We start from the raw sequence: 14,482 nt of genomic DNA, 5'->3' as shown, positions 1-14,482 counted from the left end.
TTTAGTAATTTGATGGACATGAACCCGTGGAGTGGGTGTTGCGTGCTTATCTAGGATCCTGATCGATACTGTGACCTTATGCCCCTATTCGGCTATAAATCCATTTATTCCCTATATTGGCATAACCGTTCAAGTACAATATTCAGAAAGTCATCTCTGGCCTCACACGAACAGAGCCACATTCCAGAATAGTTTTCTCTGCCACTTCCTTTGCAACGAATTAGTGCAATGACAGAGCAGAAGTCACTATCTGAGATTCCTAGATTAACACTCCGAGTTCTTCAACAAGATAAAAACTCAGCAAACCTGGAAATCCCCGCTTGCTGTGTTTTGATTAGTAATAGAACTCTAATGAGCAACTGATAGCGATCACTTCCTAAGTGACATCTTTATTGACGTCTTATGTCCAGCAAACTTACGTCAAACATGGCACCTTTCAGGTATAAATATTACCAACGTTGCCTTAAGCAAATACTGTGCTGTGCTGTGTTGCTGCTGACGTTGTTAGCTGTGGTTCACTGCAAGCTGCTGATACCATTATCGCTGCTAAAGCGCGAACGATGGTGTGGTGAACTTAGGAGCTGAACAGCCGTCCCTCTGCGAAGAGCCCAGCAGATGCCAGCTGCCCGCGGACGCTGTCCCCCCTCCTCCTCCTCGACGCGCTGAAGAGAGACGCTGTCTTTCTCCTGCCGAGAAATCCAGCTCCAGCGTTTCTGGTCTACCCTTGCGGGTGACTGGGATACCGAGTTTCCCTGAAGGAGATACCAGACCTCCATCATTCTATTCAGAGGTATGGTGTTGACTAAACCCTTAGTGAGAATTCTTGAAGCAAACCTTGGCAAAACCAACTTAACTTAAAGCTACTTACTTACTCCCCTCCCAAGTATTAGGCTTAGGTCAGGTACACTGGGGTAGGCGTAGTTAGAAGCACCAGTTGAGTATTTTAGCCTAATGTATATATGAATGTATATATGTTTTATTACTTTTAAACCATTGTATGGCTAAGAAACCATATCAATGCTTTTACAGTATTATTTTGCAATACTTATCTTACTGTACGTACTTTTTATAATAACAAGTCTTGCAATTGTGGCAATACATTTCTCTTGTACGAGAAGAAAGACTGTTCAATAAATGTTAACCCTTTATTGACAAACGCCCGTCTCTCTATTCTCTACATATTGTGAAAGTAAACTGCACCAACCTGACTGAGTAAAATAACTGTCTATTGTTTCACACGACCCTAGAGATTGACTCTTGATCTGAGGAGCAAAGTTGTCATGTTGCACGGTTGTTGCAAAACTGAATCCCTTCTTGTCTGTGCCAGGGAAGCTGATCACTTCCTATTCAGTCAAGAAACTTTCCAGTGACCTCTGAGCTAGTTGGTAACAAACCCAATTAAGTTTAGCATAGTCAGTAGAGGCCTGGAAGATCCGCACTTCTACGTCGATACTACTGTTTATGTTATTCCAATGCGCAGGGCCTAGTGGGAAACTAGGAACTACACTACAATGTGAAACGGAGCTGATGTGGCAAGGGGGGATCAGTCCTACATAGTGACACCCGTCTTGACCCTCAGTGAAGAAACCAATGGCTGCCCAGGACTTTAGACCTTCAATGATTGATTCAACAATGAAGTGATCATGTCTGCAGGGAGATCAACTGTTGATAAGATCTGTAATAAAAAGGTATATGTGCAGCTGGATTTGTTGTTGCTATGGTAGTTGTAGCAGTGACAACCTGGTTTGTTGAGAAAGTGACTCCTGCTCGGCAGCTTCTGATCGCCACTACTCCAGTACCAGCTGAACTTAATTACTTTATGCTTCCATACCATGAGCAAAAGCATCGACAATCCTACTTGAACAATACGTTTATTCAAACGTTACATCACACTCACAATGCCACAAATACTACTGACTGTTGGGTGTGTGGGATGATACCTGCTCACCAGAAAAATGGAGGAACACCTTTTATTCCTCTTCCTTTCTCACATAATGGTTCTTGCCAAGCCTGGTTTGCGCTTTTGTTCGCTTCTGAAAAGGCTAACATTTCAAGGATGACAGTAGGACAGAATAATTATTATCTCAAGAAAGTGTGTTATCCAGATGAAGAAGGTTATCCTCGAGCTGAACAGTCTAAATGGGAATGGGAGGAGTATCGACCTGAAAATATCTCCACGCAATATGTTTTCCCAAATATGAGAACTATGAAGAACAATGGACCATTTGTGATTTCTGTTACTAGAGCTAAAGCAGAATTGTGTATAGGCAGTGTTGGGAGAATTCCAGTAGGAAGAAGTGAGTGTACTGTGGTTCTGACTATTGAAGTTGCCAATAGCAGTAGTTTCATATCCTCACATAATACCTACTTTGTCTGCGGTAACAAGGGATATTACCAACTACCTGTTGGATGGTCTGGAGTATGCTATGTGTCCCTTCTGTTGCCCCCATTGTTTCTGGCGCCTGCATCGTATCTTAAGGATTTCAAACTGTACAATGATATTTCTAAGAACAGATATAAGAGGATAACAAGCACTGATGAGGTGGACCAGAATGACACCACCTGGCAACAATACGTTGCTTTGAATTTGGGCTTGTTTTTCTTTGTGGGTGCTGCATTAAATAGCAGAAAGATAAGACGATTGACTCGTGTTGTGGAAGCTGTTACCAGTCAGACAGCTATGGCACTTGGGAACATTACAGAAGAGCTGCAAATTGTGAGGATTGTAGCACTCCAAAATCGTATGGTTTTAGATGTGGTTTTAGCTGACTGAGGTGTGCATGTCGCATCATCGGTAGTAGTTGCTGCATCTATATTCCTGATCACTCACCTTCAGTGTTTGATGCAATCTCTAAACTGCATAAGATTGCTGCTGAAATTTACCCAGAGACTGGCACCTGGACTTTTGCCAGCTGGTTTCAGCAATTGATTGTTAGCTGGGGCTGGCAGCTATTGACCATCTTATGTGTAATACTAGTGATACTATTTACATGCTGTGTATGTACACAATGTGGTTCAATGCTTTGCTCCATCTGCATTACTGCCTGTACGCCTGCTAAGCGAAATGTTGCAGAAATAAAAGCCCAACACATACTGAATGAAGAGATTACCGAAATTATGCAAATAAACACATAAGATGTGAATCCAGATTATACATACTTTGTCCTTGCATTAATTTACATTCGTATTTCTTGTGCATAAAATAAAAGTAATTAGTGTGTCTATTCTCAAATGCAACTCGCATCTTAAATCGCAATATAAAGGGGGTATCTCACACAACCGGCATAAATACATCCAAAGAAGGACCCCAGCCCACTCTCCAAAGGGAATATCGTCATTGAAACCCAAGTGTTTTTTTTTGTTTTAACAAAACTTTATTAGCCATGAACGGCCATTCATGGCATCTGTGTCCCATCCTTGTTAACTTGCAGACTATCAGCCATATTCATCAACCTGAATAGCGCTCGCAAATGGCCAGATTCTGAGAATCTGGCCGTTTGCGAGTGCCATTTTTGCATTTGGGATTCATCATCCCAAATGCAAAAATCGCTATTTGCGAAATCGCATATTTGCGAGGAATTGGATTTAAGGAATCTCTAATAGAGATTCCTTAAATGCAATTCATCACCCTAATTGAAATTGCGAATTCGCAATATTTGGTTGCAATTTACCACGAAATCTGACTTCGTGGTAAATTGCGAGAAACAAGTAAAAAGCACTTTTGTGCATTTTTTACTTTTGCATGTTACACACACACATGTCCTCTGGGCATGTGTGTGCGCAACACCTGTTCAAATGTGCATTTGAGGGGTGCTACAAGGTGTCCTTTGGACACCCCTGGCACCCTTCAAATCGCAATCTTATTTGCGATTAGCAATTTGCTAATCGCAAATAAGGAATCCGTAGGAATCGCAATAAATTTTGCTAATCCTACTTGAATCCTGTTTTGCGAGTCCTTAATAGCGAATCGCTATAATTCGCAATTAGGGCCTCGCAAAACGGGAGATTGATGAATCTGGCTGTATTTTTGAAGTCTATATTAAAACCGGAACCCCCTGCTCAGAACACAATAAATTCTACACTTCATCACCGCCCAAGTGGGCATCAATATATTTATCTTGTTACCTTAATAAACTCTACACACAAACACAAGGACTTATTAAAAAAAATATTCAAAAATAATCGCTGAAAGCTACTGATACTTTCGCTCTTTCACGTTTCTTCAAATCACCGTGTTCCACATGATCTGTTAAGACACAAATAATAAAAAAATTTGAAAAACCAAACACTAACAGTGACTAAAAATTTCAACAAGCATATAACACGAGCATCTCATTTATAAACTTACATCTTTTACATTTTTCTGAAACTGGATTATACTATGGAAGACCTAAAACATATTAATAGTGAACTCTAAAATTTCTTTTTAAATATGACGAGTTAAGACTCTCATTTTCTATAAATCAGACAATAAAATGGAATACCAAAATGATCTCTCTACCCCAGGTGTACTGAAAGCTCCTCATCCAGTTATGTCCTATTGGGGCTAATATAATACTGCATAATTAACCTTGATTGATAACTACCTACTGGATTTTGCCAGTAGGTAGATGTATTTAGGACCGATTTTCCATAGGAAATCTGCCACATTCTATTCCCAATAACTTTGGCGCCGGTTGATGAATCTTCGCGAAATTTTCAAAACTTCTGAGGCACTCCAGTACGCTCCTTTCTTGGAAGTTTCGGGGTGCTTCGTCAAGCAGGGGTAGAGAAAAAAGGGGGTCCCAAAACATGTTTTCCCCATGCAATTTCTCATAGGAAACTTTAGACACGCCGTCAGCCCGAACTGCTAAACCTAATTACAAAACATTTGGCAAAGAGGTAGTTCTTGGTTCAGAAAGAACAATTTTTTGTTAAATGGTGTAAATATGTTCAGTAGTTGCTGAGAAAATCAAAAGTAAAAACACATATATATCTATGGCCGCGCAGAATCCGTGCACCCTCACGATCACGAGTTGTATGCTAATTGGCTGTCAAGCAGGAAGTGTTGGCAGCCATCTTGTGCCTCGGTAGAATCGAGGCACAAGAAAGCAGTGAAACAAGTGCGCAAAACGCAAAAAGGGGGCAGGGTAGAAATACCCTGACCCCCTAGGCCTGCTTAGGGGGGTCCAACATTTTCTTTTGTTTTTTAAATCGGCAAAATTAGCGGATCGTGCTGATAAAAAAAAGGAAGCGCTGGCTCCCACGCTTTGTTAGTATTTATATATTTCATGTATTGGGGGCGCAGAGGGGCCTCCCAGCCCTGGGGACTGCCTCCCCCAGGGCATTTCTCGAATATGCAGTCCCCGGGGCTACAAAATGAAATGGGTGGGGGCTCAAAGGCCCCCCCAAGCCACGGGGACCACCACCCTTGGGGCTTTATTTACATATTTGAAGGGGGGCTCATGGCCCTCCCCCACAGCCATGGGGACCGTCACCCACGGGGCTGGTTGTAATAATAAATAAACCTGTGTTGGAGGCTTTAGCCCCCCTACACACCCCACGGACCGCCACCTCCCCGGGGCACAAAATATCCAAAGTAGGGGGTCCGTTACAGGCCAACTAGCCCAACAGGTATCTCCAGTTTGTGCCAGGGAGCTGTGTTGCAGACAGGTGTTCAGAGGCCAGGCCCCTTTTTACACCTCTATGCAACGCAGCTCTGTGGCACTTACTGGAGGTACCTAGTGGGCTAGTTTGACCCTAGGGACCCCTAGGATTCAAGGGGACTTAATCTCTCAACTTAGAACAGCCACAGGGTGCGTTTACACCGTGGTGATGGGAGGGGACAGGGCCTGAGGTGACGTGTGCAAACAAGCCCTGTGGCGTGTTTTAAGTTGGAGGAGAAAAATTTCCCTTCAATCCTGAGGGCCAACTAGCCCACCAGGTGCTTCCAGTAAGCGTCACTGCACTGCGTTGCAGAGAGGTGGTCCAGGCCGTGCCCCTTTTTACACCTCTCTGCAATGGCGCTTCCTGGATGTACCTATGTTGTAAATCAGCGGTGATTAGGTTAAGCATTAGCAGAAGACATGCTTCGTTTTGACCATTATCTTAACAAATGTGCCGACTCCATCTTGTATTTGCAACGGTCATTTTGTATGCCATACATTGCCATGTGCTTGTCATGTGCTTTGTCCTACCTTCTTGTTACCTGCTCTTGAAGTCTGCCCGGCAACAGGCTATTTATAGTATTCCTAGCTTCCAGCACGTCCAGACATGCGCAGTAGGGTCAACGACCATTACTAATTGGTTCCAGATAGGAATGTGTTTACCAGTTACCGAAGACTGTGAACTCCGCCCATCTATCGATTGTGCCTTCCAATATGTCCTTGTATGGTCATGAAACTGCTCTTGTCTTCTGTACCGCCTTCTCTTGAGCTCGTTCATTGTGTAAAAGGGGCCATGTGCTTTAGTTCGGTGTGCTACTCGATACAATACTGAAGGGTGTTGTGTGGACTGTAGTACCACCTTTAAAGGTTTAATAAACGTTGCCTTTGTATTTTCCAGTTTCATTGCCAACTTCTTCCTAAGGTCTGAGGACTCTGTGCAGAGAAGGGCGAACCCTTGCACTAAGTAGGCCTAGCTGAGGTTTGCTTACGAAACCTAGTGGGCTAATTTGCCCCTAGGGACCCTCTGTATTCAAGGGGACTTAATCTCCCAACTTAAAACAGCCACAGCACATGTTTAAACATTGATGAAGGGAGGGGACGGGGCCTGAGGTGACATGTGCAAACGCCCTGTGGCGCGTTTTAAGGTGGGGAAATAATCCCCCTTCAATCCCGAGCAACGCAGCTATGTGGCGCCTACTGGAGGTACCTAGTGGGCTAGTTGTACCCTAGGGACCCTTAGGATTCAAGGGTACTTAATCTCCCAACTTAAAACGGCCACAAGGAGTGTTTACGCTGTGGGTAAGGGAGGAGACAGGGCCTGAGGTGACATGTGCAAACACGCCCTGTGGTACATTTTAAGTTGGGGAAATAATTCCCCTTCAATCCTGAGGGACCCTGGGGGCCAACTAGCCCACCAGGTGCTTCCAGTAAGCGTCACTGTGCTGAATTGCAGAGAGGTGGACTAGGCCGTGCCCATTTTTACACCTCCCTGCAACGCAGCTCTGTGGCGCTTACTGGAGGTACCTAGTGGGCTATTTGGATCCTAGGGACCCCCAGGATTCCAATCGACTTAATCTCCCAACTTAAAATGGCCCCAGAGGGTGTTTGCACAGTGGTGAAGGGAGGGGACGGGGCCTGAGGTGACGTGTGCAAACATGCCCTGTGGCATGTTTTAAGAGGTAGTTTTAATCCCCCTGCCCTATTATATACTAGGGGATTACAGAGATTGTCATGCTATTTACAGGGGGACCGCAACGCATAATGTTCCCTAGTGTATGTAGTTTTTTTTTTACTGTATTCTAAGTGTCTTTTAACATAGCACTGGCTCTAGGACTGGTTAGTCAGACTGAGTTACCACCAGTATCCGTCTGAAAAAAATGAGGGTATAGGATGATTTTGCAACACAGCTTCTTTCTGCTCTTCTGTTTGTTCTTTCTGCACGTTTTCTTTCTTCCTTCACTTTTCATCATCTTTGAAGACTTCTGTTGCTTCTTTCTGCATTTCTTTTTTTTCTTACTGTGTTTTTTTTTCTTTCTTCACATGTCCTATATCTGCAGGCATAGTTAGAAATTAGAATTTAAAAAACCTTTGAAATGTACTGAAAAAAACATAGGTTTCAGGCACGTTATCGTTAGGAATTAGCATTTAAATAAAACTTAGAAATTCACTGAAAAAAACATAGGTTTCAGGGGCGTTATAGCTAGCTGGACATTTCACTCGTGCAAAACCATTGAAATTCCGCCGTTATAGTTAGTTCAGCTAACTATAACTCGGACGCCAGCAATGGAGTGCTGATGACATCACATATTACATCACTCATGACATGGTCAGTGACATCACTCATGACATCACTGATGACATCTCAAATGACATCATCTTTCTTTTATGTTCATTAGTATGTTTTACCAATGTCCTATCAACTTGCAGGCATGCATCATAACTTGTTAAATATTTCATCATCTGAGATTTACACCCTGCTTAGATATGGTCTGTATTAGCTAATTCCTAATTTAGGCACTGCTTCGTTTACGAGTTCACTCCTGCCAGAGTCAAGATGACAATTTTTGATTTGCCAATAACTTTGATGCTGCCTGCTGAATCTACATGAAATTTTCAAAACATATACTTTGGCCAGTGCAGCTGCTGTGTTGAAAGTTGCTGCATGATCTGTCAAGCTGGGGCCAAGACAAAAGGGGGTCCAAAAACTCGTTTTAAACATTCACTTTCCCAAACAGATTATGAACATGAATACAGCCCGAACAGCGGAACAGAAGTACGCCAAATTTGCCAGAAAGCTAGATGTTGGTCCAGAAAGTATGCATTTTGTGTAGATCCATTCACTAGTTTTAGAGATATTTAAGGTTAAAAATTATAGATATCTAGTATCTTTGCAGTGGACTTACAGATCCGCAGTTCCCATGCTCAAAGTTGATTGGCTGCCAACACTTCAACCAGGAAGTGTTGGCACCCATTTTGGGACTCGGTTTGAAGGCGAGACCAACAAAAAATTTTAAAAATAAAGAAAAGGGGGCAGGGTAGGAATACCCTGAACCCCAGATTTGGTGTGAGAGTCCCACAGTAACACAGCTGGGCATTAAAAGGATTTGTATTGCAATTGTGCCACAAATTCACAGGTGGATTTATGGCAAAATTGAAAAAAATGTGTGAGCTCTCAGGGGCATTAGGGGTTATTACAATTAAGGAGGGGCTCATAGGACCTCCTGCTCTCTCTTCCAAAATCCAAAGCAGAATTGCTTTTCCACACGGGGAGCTGCATGTCAGCAGCTCCCCATGTGAAAAAGCAATGCCGGCTCCCGCAGGACACGGGGAGCCTTCGGGATCATAGGGGCATTGGGGCTCCCCCCACGGTCTCCAACAACGTGGTTAGGCCCCAGGGGATTTGGTCCCCGGGGCGAATATAAATTACTGGTCCGAGCTGGGGTTTTTTCGAAAAATTTGGAGTCTGGACTCTAGAGCTGCGCTCAGCGTGACCCCCTGGTGTGAACGCAAAGGGTGCACAACTCCCAGCACGGCCCCCTGGTGTGAACGTGAGGGGTGCGTGACTCCTAGTCGAGCTGGGTGCGCGACTCCCAGCAGAAAAATGAAAGATTTTTTAATTATAAATCTAGGTTATATGTTTGGATCTTGGGTGGCTCTAAAAAGAGCCCTTGTGTTTATTGGGAGAATTTGGTAGCTACATGTAAGTGCCTATTCAGAGTCTAAAGTGGTTGAGAAAGACTCTGTTTCCCACATCTGTGAAATGTACACCATCTCTCCTGTAGATGCCATCCATATTAAAACACAGATTGTTGTTGTATATGGACCCTATACTATGACCCTATACTATGACAACATTGATTGGACCAGTTCCATTTTTGTCTTTAGCATATGTTAGAGTAGACAAAGGCAGTTTGGGGGAAAAGTAACATCAGTTCTGCAATGGTGTCCTTCGTTAGCATTTCCAGACCTACCCCAGTCAATGTGCCTAGGTCATTGCCACCACAGTGCACAAAATTATGAGGTCAGGGGGTTGGGGATGAAAACATGATTTAACCAATGACATTAATTGATGCCACTTTAATCCTTTATGTCCAATCCATTTAATGTCTACATTTTGCAAAGCTAGGTCTTTGTCAAAACTCTGCTTTCAACATACCTTTTGCACCAGAAAATATAGCTGTGTCTCACAATCCACACTCTAAACATCTTGAAGGGAAGTCTGGATGCACTTAAAAGATGTCTGTAGGTGAAGTAGTCAGTTTGTAGAATGAGAGGTCTCTAAAATGGTGGATAAGATGCAGTTTTAAAAAAGAAGAGAAATGATTGGCTGTTTGAGAACATTATAGAGTGAAACATAGAGTGCATGTTTCTGTGTTCAAAAAGCATGTTTCTTATTGGTTACTAAAAAATGTTTGAAAGGTACATTCGATAGGATATTTTGGACAGTGAAGCACACTTGCTGTTTGAATTTGCAACATTGTGTGCTGAACTTGTGAGCTCAGTTGAGTGTTCCATGAACTGTTACTATGCAAACAGGTATTAAGCAGAATGGGGGAAGGGTTAGAAGTTATGTGTGACATTAAAATGTGTATTTCTTATAAATATTAAAGTAATACGTTATTGCAGTGAGATTTCCCTAGTCACTGGTATGGTTAGAAGTAGTGTATTATTAAAAAGAAAATGTTTAAATTATTCGTAATATGCTTTTGAAGTCTCGTCTGCATCCGCGGTTCCATCACTTATGGTGCACGGTCTAGGCGCGACTCCCGAAAATTAGAGAAGCAATTATGGTGCAGTTAGAGGTCAGTTGACAAGGGTTGATATGTGTAACCAATAGAAATGTGTTTTAGAATTGGAATTAAGCTGGGAAGCAATCTGATTTGATATACACATGTATATGTGAGGAGAATGAGAGGGAAACTTGGTTTTGCTAAGAGCAGTGCATTATATTCATTGTGTGCATAAGAAAATCTGGTGTGTGATTCTGATACTTCATAATCTATAATTCAATTTGAAAGGTGAGCTGTCAATTTTATATATATATATATATATATATATATATATATATATATATATATATATATATATATATATATATATATATACATATATATATTCACTGAAAAACCATAGGTTTCCCACCAGTTATAGTTAGGTGGAAATTTTACTCGCATAAAACCATTGAAATTCCCACGTTATAGTTAGTTGGACTCACTATAACTTGCGCGTGCAATGCACTGCTGATGACATCACATATTACATCACTCATGACATGGTCAGTGACATCACTCATGACATCACTGATGACATCTCAAATGACATCACATTTTGACATCTCATTTTGACAGTGCGAGTAAATATATTGTTAAAAATAATTGTTATAAATGAATCCGTATTGATAAACATTGTCTGCGCTATCTTGCTTTTTTAACAATGCCACACTTTTGTCGTGTACGGCAGCCATTTTAGATGCCTTGACCAGACCCACTCTCTGCACGCCGCCGATCCTCAGCATGGCTCCCCACCTTCGCAAGCATCTCCCCCATGCACTGGTCACCCACGCTCTCTCTCTCATGCATGGGCCATAAACCTCCTCCCATATGCGCTGCTCTTCCCTGAGAATCACACCCCGTGCTGAGGAAAATTCAGCCCAGATTACAACCGATGCCCAGGCTGCTGGCACAAGACGCCACTTAGTTGCCATCTTGAACGGTCACCAAATAAAGAGACGGGCGCTGGAAGCAGGAACACAAGAACAGAGTTTTATTTCTCATGAGGAGAGCCTGTCATTTCAAAACATACATACATACACACAAACTCGGGCGGGGGGAGACAGTACATGTATTATATACAAAAATCCAAGACAAAACATAGAACAGTTGCTGGCCAAAAAGATCTCTTCCTGTATGCTGCGCATCCTTAGCATCCTACTTAATTCATCTGGGGGCTGAGCTCTTTTTACCTTTTTCTTCTCTCTTATCGTCGGCTGCCTTCGCTGGTGGCTTTGGTTGCAACTACTTACACCTTTGCCAATTGGTCGGGAACTAACCTGGTCGGGCTAATACTGAGGGGGGATCTTCGAATAATTTTTAGTGAATGGGTTTCCAGGCTGAGGCAACGGTAGGTGTCAGTGGGGAGAACAATGGGGCAGCTTTGAGTTTCATGTCTATGAGGGTGCGAGAAGGAGGTGGTAAATCTTAAACATTGGCAACATTCCTAGTCCTCCAGACGGAGGGTACTTGGGTAAACCTCACCTCGGAATATTCCTTAAACTTTCCCTATTTAGTTAAACGTAGGAATTTATTCATTGGTGCACGTCATTCTTGGTTGTATTATTCGGGGTGCCAAGCGAAGTCATATTTTGTCATCCTGTAATAACCCGTCAAGTTTCTGCTTCAGGCTGCCCTCCCAAGCGCTGGGTTCAGAGAGAGACATAGTCATTGTTTGCTCGTTGTGTATAGGCACCATATTCAAACCCTTTTTCTCATCCCATCGGCCGTTAAGTCACCATTTTTCCGTACTTTAATCGACGTTCCGAAGTGACCTGCAGAAAAGAGGGAAAAAGAAGGGGCGGGGGTAGCGTTTAAAACACATCAGCGCGCATAAACCCGAAAAGGCTTTTACTTACTACATACTCAGCCTATCTCCACGGGATGCAGTCCCTACCATCTCGGCGTTTAAGCCCAGGGGGGACCGGTATTGTGGGAGAGATAATTATCGGAGGCCTGTGGATAGCTTAGGTCGCCCAAGTGTGGCATTATGGATCGTGTGCAGGGGAGGGTCAAAACAAAGTGCAGTCGGTGTAAAGTGGGGGCGAGCTCGTGCTCTCCTTTGAGGAAGAGAGATAACCTACAGTGGTACGGGGTCGTTTTCGTTCGTACTAGGGGGGCCAGGTGACATTCCTTCGGGGTGGCTTAGGGGCATTTAAAACAACTTCCCTGATACAGGTAGCATATAAAGTAGAGGCTAAATACCAGGATCTTTGTCGATTGCTTTATGCTGTACAAAAATGAAAAACACATACAACAAACCTGGACCATTTATATTTGCAATGTTTCTGCGTACTATACTTTTTAACCCTTAACTAATCGAGCTGCTTCATTTCACCTGCTTTTTTTTTTTTTTTTTTTTAAATCGGAAACAGTGGCCATTTATTCGAAACTTACCAATCTACGCGTTACAACTACGTTTGCTTTTTCAAAAATCTTTAATAAAAATGTTGGTGCACAAATACGGGCCTGCAACCCTGTGGGCCAGCCACGGAGCAGGCTGGAACTGTAAATGGGTGAGGGGGGTATTTATTTGTGGAAAACATAACAGAGTCAGTGGTCGTTGATTTCATAGTAAAAAGTGCGACAAGTGTAACAAAATCATATCGATAATTCATTGTGAGCAAGTACCAAAAGTGTCGACAATTCAAACCTTCAATAAATACAGTAATCAATGATGCATTAGAACTTAATATCAATTCATTGTTCGAACGTGTAATCAGTACCCGTCCCATGTCAATTCATTGTTCGAACGTATAATCAATACCCATCCTGGATCAATTCATTGTCCGAACATATAATCAGTCTTATCCCATATCAATTCATGTGCTAAAAACTGCATACATATCTCATGATATCAAGGCTGAGCAATCGGGGCACAACAAGGAGTTGAGAGTTTCATTTGTACCGGCGCCATTTTGGGTGAGGTCAGGAAGGTCCAAGTATAGTCAAAATGTCTCCACCAACTCGTGGTTGGACCGGGACCTCTTTCGGCAGTCCAAAAGTTTTCGTTAAAGGGTAGCAGAGGGGACTGGCGACATGAACCATCAGTCAAAGTGGGGTGGGAGGCAACAATCTTTCCTACCGGGTCATACTGGTGTCCCACCGGAACTGATCAAGTTGGTAGTCTTGCAGGATTTTGGTGATTTCAAGACTGAGGCCGGCGCCGGCATGAGCGCGCCGACGTCCCGCGGCTACGTCGTGGTCGTTCCGTGGGTGATCATGGCAGTCATTCCCCATCGGGGGTCGGGGGCCCCCGTGGCTCTTATAGAATCTTCAAAGTTGAGGAGAACGTTTCTGGACGCAGGAAACTAGAAGCGCCGTTGCACCGCAACAGTGGACGAGACCCCCGCTGGGTGAGCGGAGCATCATTGCCTCGCAATAGTGGACGAGACCTTTTGTTGGGTGAGTGGAACGTTAGGGGTGCAGCTGAGGGGCCCCCACCTGGGGGGGTGGGAGAGGCTTGTTCGCGCCGCCTCTCCCTCCCAACGCACCCCACGCCGACACCTGGCGTTGATATCCGTGATGTCCGGACGAGGCGATAAGGGGGGGGGGTCGGAGGCAGAGGCAAGACATCCCCCCCCATGGCCTGCAGGGCACCGCTTCAGGACCGAACGGGGAGGCCAGACCAGGAGATAGGAGGGGGGGGTCGGTGGCATGTGCAAGACATCCCCCCCGTTGTCGCAGCCATTATTAAAGAAAGAAGAGGGATCGCGTCGGCCTCGGCTCCTCTCCTGGCCCAGGGGGGGGGGTCGGTGGCATGTGCAAGACATCCCCCCCCGTTGTCGCAGACATTATTGAAGAAAGAAGAGGGATCCCGTCGGCCTCGGCTCCTCTCCTGGCCCGGGGGGGGGGGGGTCGGTGGCATGTGCAAGACATCCCCCCCCAGTGTTGTCGCAGCCATTATTGAAGAAAGAAGAAGATCCCGTCGGCCTCGGCTCCTCTCCTGGCCCGGGGGGGGGGGTCGGTGGCATGTGCAAGACATCCCCCCCAGTGTTGTTGCAGCCATTTTTGAAGAAAGAAGAAGATCCCGTCGGCCTCGGCTCCTCTCCTGGTGCACCTTACGCG

This window comes from Lissotriton vulgaris, chromosome 4_1, assembly GCF_964263255.1.
Source record: "Lissotriton vulgaris chromosome 4_1, aLisVul1.2, whole genome shotgun sequence".
Lineage (NCBI taxonomy): Eukaryota > Metazoa > Chordata > Amphibia > Caudata > Salamandridae > Lissotriton > Lissotriton vulgaris.
This window is presented reverse-complemented; position numbering follows the sequence as displayed.